Source organism: Haemaphysalis longicornis, unplaced genomic scaffold (assembly GCF_048455015.1).
Source record: "Haemaphysalis longicornis isolate Haplotype H1 unplaced genomic scaffold, Haemaphysalis longicornis Haplotype H1 scaffold_7, whole genome shotgun sequence".
Taxonomy (NCBI): domain Eukaryota; kingdom Metazoa; phylum Arthropoda; class Arachnida; order Ixodida; family Ixodidae; genus Haemaphysalis; species Haemaphysalis longicornis.
Genome location: NW_027526422.1, coordinates 129,169,553 through 129,185,530, shown reverse-complemented (window position 1 = coordinate 129,185,530; position 15,978 = coordinate 129,169,553). Strand labels below are relative to the sequence as shown.

The following is a 15,978-nucleotide window of genomic DNA, read 5'->3' as shown; positions in this document are numbered from 1 at the left end:
AAATTTTCTTTTTTTGGTGCATGCTGATAATATTACGTGGCAGCGTCACAGCAGTACGGATGACATGAACCATGGTTGGTGTTGAAGCGATCTTTTTATAAAAAGAGACGCACAGTTTTTGAACCTTAGAAAAATTATAGTGCGTAATGTTCAGCACTGGTATTATGTAATCCTAACTACCGTTCTAGCTAGAAAAACAATCTTAATTTTGCACCCCTCAAACGCGCAAGTTGTCTCTTAGGGTCGACAAAGGCAACAGCTGCAATATTCCTATAACATTCAAAGTAGAGGTATTGTGTTGCGCGACTTGTGTCCCGTGACGTGTATTACCAAGCTTTTTCCCTCTTCTGCAACCTGTCTCACTTTTAGTGTCCACAAATAAAGGTCGCTGAGCTACAAGCCGTCTCGTCTTTCACCCTTGTCAATAATAAAGTGTGAGATATTCTGCCGCCATGTCAGTCGTCTGGCCATAAACGCAACATAACGGAGGCTAAGACAAGGCGCCTACGACGGGATTAGGAGGCCTCCGATTAATGTCAGTACCACGGCCGCTGCAACAACGACGACGCCTTCGACAGCTGCCATATTTGCTGCGGGATTTAGTTCCGGGCAAGTAGAGGGTTTTGACAGGTCTACCAAGGACGGGGTTTCATATAAAGGCCGTTTGGAAGCCTGCATGCCCAAACAATTGTGAGTTAACGCTTTCGCAAACTGGATCGGTCCAAAGTCGTAAGCGTTTCTGAAATTTTTCACCCCCACGCACATGCCGTTAACAAAATCTTTAGCAAACCTTCTTGAACCGCTTTGAATATTTCTTTCCCCCAAGGCTTTTGTAATTGCCCAACGTGCGGAATTTTTTCTCGGAAAGCAGAAAGAAGCCAGAGCGGTATTAGCTGATGTCGTGGGGATACGAGGACACGCGAAAACATGGAAAAAAAGCAGCTTTCTCAACGAAGCTTTGCGTGACTGCTTTGTAAGCGACCTTCAGATTGTAAATACTCAGAGACATCTTTTCACTGAAGGAAAACGTTAAACCTTACTGAAAGCAGTCGAACGCGCTTTGTAATTGGAGACACCATTGGTAAATGCCGCGGTAATTCGCGCACATTCTAAGGTAAGCCGAGTGGCACAATGGGCAAACCACGTGACCGCAAGTGCAGCCAACTGCATGAAAATGTTTGCGTGGGTCGCCGAAAAACAGATGGCTGTCACGCCCGCATATTAAAGCCACGTGCTTCAAGTGCCAACGTGAAAGGCACATTCAACGACTCTGCAAGGCAAAGCTTGTAAAAGCTAAGCAACGTTACAGGTTATATATCTAAAAGCCCATCTTCGACTGCCCATGAACGATGTCACAGCCAATGCCCCAGCCACGCCAAGAATGGCTGTTGAGTTTACTGCAGCCGAAAGGATGGAGGGTAATACCATGCCCTGTACCAAAAAGGGAAGGAGGAAGGAGTGGGCGCGCAGCGCGGGCTGCGCGTGAGCACGAAAAATAAAGAGGTAGAAGTCATTAAACTTGCGGCTATGTGTCGGACTTTCACTGTCTTTACATTTTGGTGCCGTAAACCCGAGAGAAGGCTGGTATCCTTTCCACCGATACCGCTCCAATAACGGGGAAGCTGCGGCGGAGCGGTGACATTCTGCGTGGTTCCAACACCCGAAGTCTCTCTGCGGCCAGCGAGATCCTGGTGACCGTCACTCAACCGTAATCGTCCGTACCCCAGAAAATCATGGAAGGGACTCAAGAAAATGACTCCGCTCTTACCGAGCTAAATGATCAGATCGCCAACTCTTTTGAAAGGGAGTTGTTTCACCTAGAAGTCGCAGGCGCTCTGGACTACATCGAGTAAATGGAGCTTTCAATAGCTCCCCGGATCCACCTTAGTATAACCGGTTATACCCAATTGCAAGAGAACAAAAAAGGGCCAACCGGCAAAGAGAATTTTGTCCACCCGAAGGTGGAGAGAAATTAACGGGAAAAGCTTTCTTGCGACCCACCGCCAGGGGGACGAGCCCGGGGGGACCCACTTGTCCCCCCTAGGAAAAAGCCAGATAGGGTGGGTTGCTGGGAACGGGAACTTGGACATCGAGAAGGGTTATGGGAAAAAGGGTGGGAATGGGGGAGCAATTTTGCTCCAATCCTTTTGTCTGACTCTCTTTCAAGACTGATTGCTCAGCGAGGGCATCAGACAGTGCCAATTGCCAAATATGCGGTCCCTGCCACGGGTTACCGCTCACTCATAGGGTCCGATAACTGAGCCCCAACTGTCGGAGACAGGAAGTACCCTATTTAGTGGCGACGGTCGGGCCCCCCCTGACCCGCAGCTCTGCGGCCGATGCGTACTAACGTCCTCAATCAACTGTCCCGCACCAGGTACTCACGAATCACCAGTGAAGCTTTCCACTATACACGGCTACTTGCAACACCTGCTTTTCACGGTCTCCGGACATCGGAAGTTTGTATGCGAACGTTAACTGAAATCCACGTTCGTGAGGCTCCCATGGGAGGGGCTATGAGAGCCCTGTACTTATGTCCTCTGTGCCTACTCTTTCGCTCAATGGAACAAGGGTCTTTTGGCATTGCCGCGGGGTCAGCGGCTCGGCAGAGGAGATCGGTCCGGGCCTACTAGCCGTTACTAAGCCAGGAGAGTTTCCCCGGTCAGTGTACTCACCTCCCCTTTCCTCGTTTTCCCCGTGCGGGACACCCAGTAGCTCGTGCAACTGCGCCCCATCGGCATTTTCGGGTGACGAGGTCGCCGTGACCTCAGCTAGAGAAGATCAGTCTATAGGCCCCTCGCAGCAAGGTTACAGGGGAGCGCGACCCCCCCCCCCCCCGGCCCCATACGGACTGTACAACATCTAGCCCCCGGTGACGTTCGGTTACAGGGGTCAGTCACTCCCCCCAGCTTTCTGCGATCAGGTCGCTGGCCCCGCCAAAGTTTGCGGTTACAAGGGTCGCCAGTCCCCCGGCCCGTAATGGTTTCCCGACTGTACGCTTGCGGCACTTGCTACTTTCGCAACTTGACTCGCCGGCCTCCTCCCACGCTGGATTACAGGGGTGCGTTACTTCCCCGGCCAAAGAAAGTCATAGTTGGTCGATCTCGACCCGCTTTCCTGCTTCAATCGCATTGCCAAGTGCCGGGTTGACACCCGACCGCCCGACCTCCGCGTAGGACCTGATTCCAGTTGACCAGGAACCTCCGCAGTGGCGGCCGTTTTGCACACTCCCTGGGCAGGGATTGTGCGGGGGTGTGCACGCCCCCGGCTCGGGAGTGGTGTACCCATTGCTTCAGCAATGGTACGCCAACACTACGTGCGAACTGTACCGCGTGAGCGCAGTGATTACGTCGCAACATTGACCCACTGGCTTCCTCTCACGCTGGATTACAGGGGCGCGTTACCACCCCCATCCTTTGGCCTCCTCCCACACCGGATTACAGGGGCTCGCTACTTCCCCTAGCCAAGAGAGTCATAGTTGCTCCAGAAATACCATCTTTCGGGATACAAGGGATCCTCTGAGGAACTCCCAGTGGCTCTGCACTCTCGCCCCCAAGACTGAAGGTTGCAAGGGCTCATCAAGTTCCCTCGGTCAGCAGACCAGTTCGCATTAAAGGCCCCTTGCAAGCTCCGGTTACAGAGGTTCGCTACACCCCCGGCCTCATTGTGTTTACCCATGCTTCAGCATGGCATGATAAAACGAACTGTACCGCATGTACCCCTATGACTTGGGTTACAAGGGCTCGTCACCTCCCTCGGCGAGCAGATCGGTTCGTGTTTATAGGCCCCTTCCTAGCTGCGGTTACAGGGGCTCGCCACTCCCCCGGCCTCGTAATAGCGCTCACATTGCCTTAGCAACCGTGCGCCACTATAACACAAACTGTACCGCTTGGTGCAGTTGCACTTCGCAACATTGACCCCCCGGCCTCCACCACACTGGATTACAGGAGCACGTTACCGCCCCCGGCCAAAGGGAGTCATAGTTGATCCACAGAAATTTGCGACCGCAAATTTTGATCGAATTACTATTCCAAGCACCAACCTCGGTAGCCACCCAGGCTGTTCGGGCCTGCGTCCGCATCACGCATCGGTGTTCTTGGAAGGCACTTGGCCTCAGAGTGCCTGGGAGTTGCTCAAGCTTCCATGGGCGTTGAATACCCAATACAGTGGGCCTGGCACACCACTGACTCCTGCCATTGCGACGGACCAAAGCAGACAGCCGAAACCGACCGATCCAGCCCAGTCCGCCGGCAGGGGGGGCCACGTGCAGGCCGGCAGTAAGATTTGAGAAAATCGACAACGCGGTAAACAGTCTTCGTACGGTGCTGAGCGCGACCGCATCGACTACTGGCGCTGCGGTCATGGATGGCTACTCGAAGAAGCCGGCGAGAATTAGCCATATATCTGGCGGTGCCAACAGCGCTGTTTACTCGGAGATTGTCAGCCAAGTACTCGCAGTTCAAGGTAGGGCACGAGCCGCGAGCGTACGCATCGCCTTGCCGAAGCTTCGAAAACCTGTCTTCAACAGTAAGAGCCGCGAGTGGCGGGGCTTTTGGGAGTACTACAAGGCGACCATGTAAACTCACCCAGATCCGACAGAGTTTGAAAACTTTGAATGCCTAAAGACTTGCTTGAACGGCCCTGTGTAGCGCTCAATAGAAGGGATACACCTCCCTGATGCTAATTACATGATTGCTGTCACGCTACTCACTGAGCCTTAACGAAGTACTGACACCAAATTTTGACGCCTAAAAAATGATATAATTGGCTTCATTAGTTTGTACAGATGCCTCACAGAAATTTGTGCAGCGATCCGAGGCCGGAATCCCATCTAAAATCGATTTTGATTGTCCCGGCAGCGAGCTTCCACAAATCGGCAGCACAAGCGAAATCGCTTTCGGCGTGACAAAAGATCGGCCGTGCCTGTCTGGCCGGTTCAGGGTGACGTCATATAGTCGTTTTCGGAACCGGAAACGATACCCTGCGCTGCTGTTGTCGGTGGTATTCGTTTGGGGAGGAAGTATTACCTCTAAAGGGCAGGAGACGTACGGGTGTAGCTGTGTGAGCAACGCTTGTAAACTTTGCGCACTTTGCGTGTTCGACGTCTTTGCTCTTCAGTTCATGGCCGGCGCATGGTGTTCCCTTGCACTGGTGCCGAAAACTGCGTGGTGCCGGCACCGCGGTGCGCGTCGACATCGCGCACCGCGGCGACGCGGCGGTGCGCGTCGCCGAGCTCGACCAAGTTGTGCTATGGCAAGCTCGCAGAATGCGAAGTGCTGCTCGTGGAAGCCTGTCCGAGCAAATCGACGACGACGCCAAGATGCATTATTTTCCACGCGACGACATGCAGCGCTAAACGTGGACTGAGTTCATGCGCGGTGGCGGCCGCAAGAACTGTCGCCCAAGCCAGCGGGCTCGGCGTTGCTTGGGTCCGCTTGGGTGTTGGGAACTTCAAGCTTAGTATCGTGGCGAATATTTGATTGCCGGTATCTGTACAACTGCGAATGACCATCCCTTACACAACTTTCCACCACACTATCATCCTCTTTTTAGCATACTGAGCTTTATTTTGGCGATAATTGCCGTTTCAGCGATGGGTGACCAAGACATCTGCCGTGGCCTGTTTTGATTCTAGCGCGCAGGTGGCGCCATCTTTCGGCCGCTCGCCGCACCGCGGTGCCGGCAGTGGTGGGTCGGAGCGCCGAACATCCGCTGCCGGTCAGCGTAGGCTTACCATCGCGGCAAATATCTGAACGCCGCTTTTAAATTCAGCGCTGATAACAACCCCTAGCACAATTTTTCACCACACTAACATCTACTTTCTCGCAAGTGGAACTTCTTTTTCGCGATCATATTGATTATAAGAGTGGCGAAAAGCTGTTGCTATCACGGTCTGTGCCGGTTCGAGCCGCAGTGATATTAAAAAACGGACGACAGCGAAGACATCGCCGGCCTAATCGCCTGGCCAAATAAAGTAGCTCTATCTGTCGGGTGGCAGCGACTCATCCGAGTCTGGCGATTCAGACGACATGTCGACTGCTCGGGCGAGTGCGGACCATGTGCAATCGTAGCAGACGATGCGGCGAACGTCACTGACGTTACGGGTGAGACCGTGACGTCAGACTGGCCCGTTTGCAGGCTGGCCTTCGAATGGCCATTTTCCCGGGCGGCGACCGAATTTGAAACTGGTTCCAATAAACGTGCTATGATTATTTCTGTGTTGGCGGCTGACGGCTTTCGGTTTGATTTTCGTAATTACTAGGCCAATAGGTATTCTTTACAGCATAAAAACTGAAAGCGAGAAATTTAGTGTCAGTACTCCTTTAAGGTAGGAAACATCGTCGCATCGGTGATTATATTAACAGCTGGCTCTCCGGCGAACGGATCGAGACATCGAACCAAATATTATGGTGTTGAGACCTGTATAGCAGATCCAATTCAGGAACAGCAGTTTGGTCGGCCTTGGTATGATATTTCCACGGACCATGATTTGGGTTTGTTAGTTTGTTTTGTTTTTGACGACCGGCTGCGCCGGTCTATGTTATCTGTGTTGTCTATGGCCCAAGTGAGGCGCATATTCCATTCTTTATGCCGCACGTGTCATCTCCTTTCGTAGGGAGAGTGCTTTGAACTAGCGTAACCAGCCTAGAATAATCTTCGTTGATCTACAGTGTTCTGCTTCTTTCGCTCCTAGTGAAAAATTCCCGCAGAGCAGATGCTGCGGAATTCGAGTCGCCAATGCTCGCTTGCGCACGTCACTTTGCTGACGGCTCCTTCACCGCCTGTGTATTCTTGGCGTTGTTCGGGGAGCACAATTTCGCTTAAATGAACTTGTTTTCCTTGAAGGCGATTGCGTCGTCTTTCGCTTCGTGACAATATCTTCTGAGTGTGCCGTCGTTGTCCACCTGCTGCTGGTTTGCTCATTGCCAGAACAAATACCGATCCTCTACCGCAAGCACGCGAAGACGGAAACGAGCGGAGCGGAATCTATTGCAGTATCCCGACAGGTCCAGGTACAGGCCGTCCTCAAGTTTCTACATATAGAAGCTGAAAGAGGAGTGTAGAACCTTACTCGAGAAACCTACATCAAGAGGGTTGGCAACAAACCACCACGTGACACCCCCTCAGCTACCTTCCGCGCTAGAGCTGGCAGTAGGAGCTTCATTGCCAGGTGCCAATTCATCAATGCTTGCGCAGACTATGTTCCCCCTATGCGACATTCTGGGACACGCAACGTGTGACGGCCAGCCCACCATTAGAGTGGAGTAAAAGCACCGACGTCTCACAGGAAATTATTTCTCTTTTCTGTACCCCACGAGGATTGGTACGTCAGTCGCAAGAGAAACCACCACGGACCTTGCATTTGCCAAGAACATCACAGGTGAAACCTGGGAAAGGTCCAGGAAAACTTTGGTAGCGACCACTACATAACCTCAATCATGGTCCCTATTTAAACGCGCCCAAAACGAACAATCAAAATCACATAATGGGACGCTTTCAGCCCGCTCCGCAGCAGCGATCACACAACCTCTGACGACACAGCACGTCTGTTCGCACGACTCAAAGAGGATGTATAAACCGCACTGAGATGCGTCGAGACCTGCCTAGAGGTTAACCATGTGGACACCCGCCTAGCAGACTTACTCGAGGCAGAGAAATTCATCCTCGCTAGGTGGAAAACACAGTTTTTAAGTAGATGCCACCGCAGAAAGGTTGCTGAACTCAGCCGAGAAATCAACCGGCACTCGGAGGATCTTGCACGGCGACGGTGGACGGAAGTGTGCGCCCTAATGGACGGGAGAATAAGGGTAGGCGGATGATGGGACCTCGTAAATCATCTTCTCGAGGACTCGGAGAACAAAGGGAACCAATGGCTCGCAATCGACCGCATCATTCACAAGAAAAAGATGGCGGGTATCGACGATGAAGATCTGGTACAGGATCTGGCTAATCGATGTCTTCCCATGGGCTCAGCAGATGATGAACATTACCCGGAAAAAGAGGATACTGACATCATAGAACTGGACTCTCCTTCCACGGAACAGGAGGTGTGGGCAGTCTTACAAGAACTAAACTGGGGTTGGCCACGGGGCCCGACGGCATCTCCAACAAGCTACTACGCAACCTTGACAGTGCTTCTGTCAAGCTACTCACCAAAGAAGCCCACCGCGTAGCGGACACGGGAGAGGTGCCTGATACTGGAAGCTGGCATCGGTCATCAGGATTCCCAACCCCGGAAAACCTCTCCCACCCGAGAACCGCCGGCCAATCTCACTTACCTCGTGTGTGGGCAGGGTCACCGAGCATGTTATACCCAACCGCATATCTCAATATATTGAGAGCAACGACCTTTTCCCATTTAATATGCTGGGTTTTCGGTTAGGCCTCTCTACCCAGGATTCGATGCTGCAAATCATCGACCGTCACACCAAGGATGTAGGAGCCATCCTTGCCCTCGACCTTACTAAGGCGTTCGATACTGTCTCACACAAATATCTCCTGCAGGCCATATCACAGATTACCCTGGGGACGAATTTTCACAACTACGTTCGATCTTTATTTTTCGGTATGATCTAAGCAACCTGCTTAGATCATACCATGATTTCCTCATGAGCCGCATTAACTACGTGGAAGCCGCACTTGACTTGTCCGAAGTGGAGGAAACCAAGATCAATCCGCAGGAGCATCAATCCGCCATCAATCCGCAGATCAATCCGCAGATCAATCCGCAGGAGCATCAAGAGAGTCCTGGGCACTGTGTAAGATACATTTTTGTGTGTGGACAAAGCCGCCTAAAAATGTGTCCAATAGAGTTGGCGGAACCGTGGCGCCGCACTTAGACCTTTGATTGAAAGGACACCTGGTGGCAGAACTCCTAACTAAGCTTCGCAGCGCCCGAGGCGTTACGTGGTTTGACCAACGACTGTCTGAGGCAAGGTAATTCACAGGCACCAGCGGCATGGGTGTAAAACAACGGTGTTTGTGTGAGCTCACCATGTCAGATCACACAACGCGATCGTAAAGCCTAATTTATTCGACTTTTTTTAAACAGCTGTGAGAGTTTGGGCGTCCTAAGTTCATTTTGACGCGCGCTCGCTCCTCTGAACATTGTACACCGGCAGTGAGTTTGACATCGATTTGTCTCCGCCGTTTCGTTGGTGAACTTACCCGAGTTGTGCAACATCATTTACGACGAAGAAACATAAGCGTACTCGCCACTAGTTTCTTCCATTTCATAAACTGGGCTACTTTCCCTGCATGTCCGGCGTTGTTCCGGCAGCGGACGCTTTTTTTTTGCCGCTGCTTGTACTGAGTAGGGGGGGGCTGTAGCCAACGGTAAAATCGGTAGCACTATATCGTTTGCGAGCGCGCACCTCTTCGACATTCAGTAGTGATTCCCCTTGAATCCCCGAAACGAAAAGTACCCTTTCGCGCAACCACACTCAGAGAAATGCTGACTGCAAGCAACATATCATTTTCTGCTGGGGATGGCTGCAGAGCACGCATTAGTTCATTTAGAATCGCAGGAAACGTTATAAATGATATCACGTTTTCTTGCCACCGTTGCAGTACATACTCAATAAACCATTTGCACCCCAGTTTTTCCATGTGCAAGAATAAATCTCAGTTGTGTGAGGGCGCAACGACTACCGCGCCGGACTTTCCCTCCGGTTTAGCGTTTTATACCTTTTTTTGATTGGAACCGACTCAAAACCCATCCTAGAACACGCTGAAACACTAGTGAGAGCGCAAAGGCATTCGCACGGCTTTCTTTAAATTGTCGTCTGCTCCACCGGCCGGCGGAGTCGGCCAAGCTGCGGCGAGCAGGCATCGAGCAGACGACCGGTTAGGGCAGCTGCCGAGAAGGTCCGACAAAGAGCTGAAAAGATCCGAACACCTCTGAGTAGCCGGCGCTAGGACAGCGTATTTTCTCTGCCTCTGGAGGCGCTGCCGTCAACGGTCTCAGCGGCACCAGTTTGGCTCTCAGTTTTAAGACTATTAAAAAGACGAGTACATGTTTCCTTTGCAAGCTGTGTCCTCACCTAATAGTATATCTTACACCATGGTCGTGAATGTACCCGTCAGGGCAAGCACCAGAAAATTCAAACTTCTTGGGGTACACAATACCCTGAATGAAGTTATAGAAGCCCAGAGAACGGCCCAGACGCAATGGCCCAGACGCAACGAGAGCGGGTCGCCAGATCCCGCGCACCCTGGGCTATAGAGTGGAAGACCTGAAAAAACATACCGTCCAGCTCCCCCCGCATATACAGGAAACTATACACGTTCAGCCTATCCCACGGAATGTGCATCTGCAGCACACTTAGGGAAGATGTGTAGCCAGAGCACGAGCCCTCCTACAAAACGCGGCGAAGAACCCCACAAAAACGGCGTTTGTACACCTTGCCCAGCATGTGACCCCCGGAATTTTCACGACAGCAGCGGTGGACTTCGCAGGGAAGCTTCTAACCGCGATGACCATCAAAGCACCGACTGCAGTCATGGCCGAGCAGATGGCGATAGTTCAAGAAATGCATGACTTGTCGCGACCCAACGTAAATATGGACTCTCACTCCACGGCTAGGGCCTTCCTGATGGGGAGGATTGCGACGGACGCATCCAAAATTCTCATCACAGGCAACGAAAAAGCCTTCCACAAGATTACATGGTTCCCCGCGTACATGGGACACGCAGTACACCAAGAAATACCCAACGTCAACGAGTTAGCCAACGACCGTGCGTGAGCCGTGGTCAAGAGCCGCGCCGGTCCCAACGCTATCCCGAGTGACAGGCTGGGCGAGTACACAGAACCTTTACTCACTTTCGATTAAATCATTTCCCAATATCAGATGTCACGCTGCACACTCCTACCACCTCACCCCAAGCTCACGCGATCACAATTCATAGCTTTTTGAATGCTACAGACGAATACGTTTCCCACTAGGAGCAGGTTCAGCGTTATTCTGCCTACCATAAAACCTCATTGCCTTAACTGCTCAAACGCTTACTGAATCTCAAACACATGCTCTGGCAATGGCCGGCTTTTCGTATGACCACGGCCTTCAGCACCGAGAACGAATGGAAGAGCGCTCTCTCGTGCAAGGATCCTCACAAGCAACTTCTGGCTGGCTAGAGGGCCTGGGGGGGAAATCTTACTGCCGGCCTGCACGTGGCCCCCCTGCCGGCTCCCAGGCACTCTGAGGGCAAGTGCCTTCCAAGAACACCGATGCGTGATGCGGACGCAGGCCCGGACAGCCTGGGTGGCTACCGAGGTTGGTGCTTGGAATGGTAATTCGAACAAAATTTGCGGTCGCAAATTTCTGTGGATCAACTATGATTCTCTTTGGCCGAGGGCGGTAACGCGCCCCTGTAATCCAGTGTGGTGGAGGCCGGGGGGTCAATGTTGCGAAGTGCAACTGCACCAAGCGGTACAGGTTGTGTTATAGTGGCGCACGGTTGCTGAAGCAATGTGAGCGCACTATGAGGCCGGCGGAGTGGCGAGCCCCTGTAACCGCAGCTAGGAAGGGGCCTATAAACACGAACCGATCTGCTCGCCGAGGGAGGTGACGAGCCCTTGTAACCCAAGTCATAGGGGTACATGCGGTACAGTTCGTTTTATCGTGCCATGCTGAAGCATGGGTACACACAATGAGGCCGGGGGTGTAGCGAACCTCTGTAACCGGAGCATGGAAGGGGCCTTTAATGCGAACTGGTCTGCTGGCCGAGGGAACTTGATGAGCCCTTGTAACTTTCAGTCTTGGGGGCGAGAGTGCAGAGCCACTGGGAGTTCCTCAGAGGATCCCTTGTATCCCGAAAGATGGTATTTGTGGAGCAACTATGACTCTCTTGGCTAGGCGAAGTAGCGAGCCCCTGTATTCCAGTGTGGGAGGAGGCCAAAGGCTGGGGGTGGTAACGCGCCCCTGTAATCCAGCGTGAGAGGAAGCCAGTGGGTCAATGTTGCGACGTAAGCACTGCGCTCACGCGGTACAGTTCGCACGTAGTGTTGGCGTACCATTGCTGAAGCAATGGGTAGACCACTACCGAGCCGGGGGCGTGCACACCCCTGTAACCATAGCTTGGGGCTCGTTCTGTTGAACTTGCGAACTGGTCTGCAGGCCGGGGGTTGTGACAAACCCTTGTAACCTAATGTCATAGGGGCCAGAACGTGGAAGTACGGTAATTCCACGGGACCTCCTCGAGGAATCGGGGAGGCCGCACAATCCCTGCCCAGGGAGCGTGCAAAACGGCCGCCACAGCGGAGGTTCCTGATCAACTGGAATCAGGTCCTACGCGGAGGTCGGGCGGTCGGGTGTCAGCCCGGCACTTGGCAATGCGGTTGAAGCAGGAAGACGTGTCGAGATAGATCAACTATGACTTTCTATGGCCGGGGGAAGTAACGCACCCCTGTAATCCAGCGTGAGAGGAGGCCGGCAAGTCAAGTTGCAAAAGTAGCAAGTGCTGGTGAGCGTGCAGTCGTTTGTATTGGGAATACCGATTAAATTCGGGAAACCATTACGGGCCGGGGGACTGCCGACAGTTGTAACCGCAAGCTTTGGCGGGGCCAGCGACCTGACCGCAATATGTCGGGGGGAGTGACAGACCCCTGTAACCGAACCTCAAGGGGACTAGATGTTGTACAGTCCGTATGGGGCCGGGGGGGTCGCGCCCCCCTGTAACCTTGCTGCGAGGGGCCTATAGACTGATCTTCTCTAGCTGAGGCGCTTGCGAACCTCGTCACCCAAATGCCACTGGGACGTACTTGCACGAGCTACTTGGTGTCCCGCACGGGGAAAACGGGGGAAGGTGAGGTTAGTACACCGACCGGGGAAACTCTCCTGGCTTAGTAACGGCTAGTAGGCCCGGACCGATCTCCTCTGCCGAGCCGTCAACACCGCGGCAATGCCAAAAGACTCTTGTTCCATTGAGCGAAAGAGTAGGCACAGAGGAGGACATAAGTACATGGCTCTCATAACCGCTCCCGTGGGAGCCTGGCAAACGTGGATTTCAGTTAACGTTCGCATACAAACTTCCGGAGTCCGGAGACCGTGAAAAGCAGGTATTGCAAGTACCCGTGTATAGTGGAAAGCTTCACTGGTGATCCGTGAGTACCTGGTGGGGGGCCGTCGGTCAAGGACGTTAGTACGCATCGGCCGCTGAGCTGGGTGGTCGGGAGGGGGCCCGTCCGTCGCCACCAAATAGGGTACTTCCTGTCTCCGACAGTTGGGGCCCATTTATCGGACCCTATGGGTGAGCGGTAACCCGTGGCAGGTACCGCATATTTAGCAATTGGCACTGTCTGATGTCCTCGCTGAGCAATCAGTCTTGGAAGAGAGTCAGACAAAAGGATTGGAGCAAAATTGCTTCCCTCATTCCCACCCTTCTTCCCATAACCCATCCCGATGTCCAAGTTCCCGTTCCCAGCAACCCACCCTATCCGGCTTTTTCCTAGGGGGGACAAGAGGGGTCCCCCCGGTTTCGTCCCCCTGGCGGTGGGTCGCAAGAAAGCTTTTTCCTGTTAATTTCCCTCCACCTTCGGGTGGACAAAATTCTCTTTGCCGGTTTCAGGTTTCAGGTTTCAGGTTTCAGGTTTTATTGAAAAATATTTGCATACAGGAGAAGTACAATGGCAATTATTATTACAGAAGGAGGTCCCAGAGTTTACACTGTCGAGGGGACCTCCTGTGCTGAGTACAAAAGAAACGCACACACAGGCAGGTAGAGCGTTACAGCGATCAGTGAAGCGATATTTCACAAAGAACAAAAAAAAAACATCAACACAACATAATTAAACAGATATATTCAAAGAACGGGTTAGATGCCATAAATTAAGGTAGTGGTCATTGATTACCGGCAAACTGTTGACCACAAGTGATTTTTTAAGCAGTTATAAAATACGCGTTCAGAGTTGATGAATTTGATGTTTGTGGGCAATGAATTCCAAAGAATTATTCCTGAAAAGAGGACTGTTTGTTTCCCGTAATTAGTGCGCACTTTTGGTAGTAGCATATTGTTTTGTTCCGCGAATCTGGTATTATTGGGGTTTAGTAATTGTGGGGCAGAAATATTATTAACGGCAATACCTTTATTTCGAATTCGATGAATTAGAAGGCCGAGCTTTAACTGTAGTGAGTATGTGAGCGGAAGAATGTTCAGATTCCGGTAGATTGGGAGGGCAGATGTCTGGACAGGATTGAATGTAATCAGGCGTACTGCTTGGTTTTGCAAGTGTTCAAGGTGAGACATGTGAGTTTCGTACGCGTTTCCCCAGGAAGATAGGCAGTATGTGAGGTGGCTGTGTATGAAAGCGTAATACAGTGACAGAATAACATGCTGCTGGAAATAATGGCGAGATTTGATTAATACACGTATACCAAATCCGTGATTGGCCCTATTTATGTACTGTTGCAATTGGGTATAACCGGTTCTACTACGGTGGTACCGGGGAGCTATTGAATGCTCCATTTACTCGATGTCCAGAGGGCCTGGGGGGGAAAATCCGACTGCCACCTGCTCGTGGTCCTCCCTGCCAGCTGGCTGGGCAATGGCGGTTTCGGCTGCCTAGCTTTGGTCGGTTGCCAACGGCAGCGGTGGGTGAGGGCCAGGTCTCACCCGGGGATGCAAAACCCCAAGGGAGTGGCAGTGACTCCCTGGAACTATATGGGCCAGTTCCTGCCCCAGAGCCGATGCTGGACGCGGAGGCAGGCCCGGACAGCCTGGGTGGCTACCGAGGTTGGCTCTGGGAACTTGGCAAAAAGTGGTGAAAAAGGTTCCTTTATTAAAGGACCGCCGCAGTCACCCCACGCGGGCACGACTGCTCGCTGCCGACACGAAGGTTCCTGGACAACAGGATTCAGGGCCTTCGATAGGTGCTCATGATGGCCAATGTCTCTGGTCTTTAGTAGCGATCAGTCTAGGAGGCGCGCACTTGCTAGGACCGAGGAAAGAGGGATTGGCTCACTTCTTAGGGAAGCTTCTCGTTCTCAGTATCGGGAGTAGGGCTGGTCGTACTCTATAAAGATTACTCCTTCCACCTGATGACTGCTGCCCGTATGGGGAGGGGTTCCCTGGTGGGTGAGTGGTTGGCATAGGAGCACATAAGAGGTCCACCGAAACCCTATAAGTCACACAGGCCTTCCTATGGAGATAGGTGATTCAGGTGCACATAGGGATCGACGGATATGTACAGGGTACAGTCTACCCCGTCTGTCGGACAGTTAGCTTTACCAGTATCCGAAACTGTTGAGACGAGGGGGATTAGTACCTATGTAGGCTGGGCATGGTCTCTTGAGTACTCGGGGGACCTGGTGGGTGCTTGCTGGGGGGCTGGTTGTGAAAGGGGTCCGGAGACTAGGTGTCGTCACTCCGTCGCAGGTTCTCCCTGTTCTTCGATGTCGGAGCTCAGATGTTTGGAACCTATAGTGGGGTCCGCTGAATTCCAATTGGCACCGTCTGACGCCCATCCTGAGTTTTCAGGCCTATTTTAGGAGTCAGACATCTAAGGCTTAGAACAAAAACCTCGCTGTCCCCATTCCCACCCTCTTTCCCATAACCCATTCCTTATCACAACCATCCACATCCCTTATCCCAACCTTTCCTGCTACCATCCCACGGGAGATCAGGGGAGTCTCTCCGGGCCCGCTCTCCTGGGTGTGGTGTCGCTGTGTAGCATTTTTCCCTTTTATTTTCCACTTCGGTGGGTATTTCCTTCTCGTCAAAGCTCTAGTTGACCTCGGTCCAGTTTGTTTCTTTTTAATTGGCGTCACCCGTGATACGTATGTGGTACGGGGTGGGCTTTTATTTTATATTATAGCCCTTTAGCTTTATGTCCAGAGGGCCTACGGTTGTGCCGGGGAGCTATTGAAAGCTCGATTTACTCGATGTCTAGAGGGCCTGCGAGAGGGTGGAAGACCGAGGTCTCTCACCCCCTGCGCAGGTGTGGCCAGCGACTACCTGAGGAGGTCCCGTAGCGGCCATCTA

General features: G+C 52.4%; 1 protein-coding gene across 2 annotated transcripts in view; it reads right to left on the bottom strand.

Annotated features, from left to right (window-relative positions):
* The window catches only part of LOC144146967 (uncharacterized), a 494,123-nt gene that overhangs the window by 247,388 nt on the left and 230,757 nt on the right, over positions 1-15,978 (bottom strand). The window lies entirely within an intron of this gene.